Genomic DNA, 2,483 nt, shown 5'->3' on the forward strand with positions numbered 1-2,483 from the left:
AGAAAGCATTCAGGTGAGTCTGTAGGCTGCGGCAGGTGAATGAAAGTCCTTGGTGTGTTCACAGGTTGATAAGCGGCATGGCAGAGAGAGTGAGAGAGAGAGAGAGAGAGAGAGAGAGAGAGAGAGAGAGAGAGAGAGAGAGAGAGAGAGAGAGAGAGAGAGTCACTCTTCACAAAGCTTTCTGTGATTTCTCTCTCTCTCTCTCTTTCTTTCTCTCTCTCTCTCTCTCTCTCTCTCTCTCTCTCTCTCTCTCTCTCTCTCTCTCTCTCTCTCTCGGGGACACCACGCCACGCCATGAGGTCAGTCTCCCTTGCCGGATCAATAGTAATTACAGCAGAGGGCAAGACCGCTCCACCATCGAGGGAGGAGGCCCGCGTACAGGTCATGCACTCCACGTGGCGGGTCACCTGCGCCCCAGAGCACACCGGCCACCCTGTCTCCTGGGAATCGATGCATTGACTGGTCACATTCTTTCTAGCGCTGTGACAAAGTTCATATTACAGTGTGTGGCAGTGCTTATTCAATTTATCATTTTATTCACAATTACATCAAAAGGTTCATATCAGCTTCATTAAAAAGACAATAAGCTCTAACGTTATATTCTCCTTGTCATCCTTGTCTTTATTACAAAATTATGCATAGTCATAATTATGCGTTGACTGAATCGCATTTTTCTTTCCATTACCCTGCTTACTGCCGTCATTATTACGTCTGTGAACAAAGAGGCTTACAAATCATCCATTTTACAGAAGCACGCTCCTCTATCAGCGCTGCAGTGCTGGAGGTAATGAGTCACCGGAACTGGAGATGATATAAGACTCATAAACATAAGAGCAGGAGACGATTGTAAACTGAAGATTAAGACACAGCAGTAAACTGAGGAGCGGGTCACACGCATGCTACAAATAAGCTAAATAATGTGACACATTAATCAACTGAAGAGCAGGAAACCAATGGACTCAAGAGGACGCGCATACAAAGAGGAGGGCAGAACAAACCACTGAACAAACCAGTAATTCATCCCAAGCAAAGCAAAACAAACCAACTTAATAGAACAACTCAACTCAAACAACACAAAGACGAGGAAATCATAAAAGAAAATAAGAATACCAACGTGACGATCTTGACTAACCTACTCTTTTCATTCCTCTATTTCAGACCCAAGCAAAGCACGTGAGGGACCTGGAAACCATCTCCTCTGTAAGGCGGCTCTCCGGTGAACTCCTACGCTGCATCAACAGTGTGGCCTATCTTGTGATGGAGATAATGAACAGAGTGCAGCTTTCCGTCCAGAGTCAAAGCCCTTATTAAAACGAGACGAGAGGAAGATATGTACTTAAGCTTCTTGAGAGAGAGAGAGAGAGAGAGAGAGAGAGAGAGAGAGAGAGAGAGAGAGAGAGAGAGAGAGAGAGAGAGAGAGAGAGAGAGAGAGAGAGAGAGAGAGAGAGAGAGAGAGAGAGACTACAATTGATTGCATGAAGCTGGAATGAACTTGCAGCTTGTTGGTGCTGAAGGAGAAGCACAGCCTTGACCCAGTCACTTCAACGACCTCCTCCTCCTCCTCTTCCTCCTCCTCCTGCCATTACACAACAACTCGCCAAACAACTGCCTCCTCCTCTCCGAAGCGCTGTCTGCCTCCACTTACTCATCTTGTCCTATGCCTCTCTCCCTTCATCCTCCCCCTCGTGCCCCTCACCAAGTCTGACTCCCTCCTCTTACTGTGCCTCGGTCTTTGTTACAGGCCTCAACGTACATTGTCCCTTGTACGAAGCTTTATTAAGGATGATTTTTACTCCATTTTTTTTACGGTCAAGAGAACAAAAATGAAAGAGAAATAAAGAAAAAACGGTCTATATGCTGCTTTCTCTCCTCAAAAAAATAGTGAAAGAGTAAAATAATAATAATAATAATAATAATAATAATAATAATAATAATAATAATAATAAAATAATATAAATTGGCCAGGTAAGTTTCAGAGGCAGTATTGCGTTCCGTAAGTCACGCGTGGTAGCAAGTCCTTTAAAAATTCAGACTAAGGGGTCCAGTAGTGTGTTTTCTCCTTGACAGATGGCGCCACGTATCTCTGGTGGGGATAAAGTAATGGCAATACATGGAAATTAGATTAGAATACCCACGTGTCCTAGTGCATAATAAGAAATGTTACACACACATACACACACACACACACACACACACACACACACACACACACACACACACACACACACACACACAGACACGTAAAAAACGGATATACAAACACTACCACAACCAGAGAGAGAGAGAGAGAGAGAGAGAGAGAGAGAGAGAGAGAGAGAGAGAGAGAGATCATCACTTCTCGTATCCTTTTTCTGCATGTTGAATTCTAAAAACAAGGTACACTAAGTAATATAAAGAATAAACATGAATACGTTTCCGGGAAGCAGAGTAAACACACATGAGCTGCACGCGGGAAATAGCGCACCGATACGAAAATAAAAGAG

This window comes from Scylla paramamosain, chromosome 22, assembly GCF_035594125.1.
Source record: "Scylla paramamosain isolate STU-SP2022 chromosome 22, ASM3559412v1, whole genome shotgun sequence".
NCBI classification, from domain to species: Eukaryota; Metazoa; Arthropoda; class Malacostraca; order Decapoda; family Portunidae; genus Scylla; species Scylla paramamosain.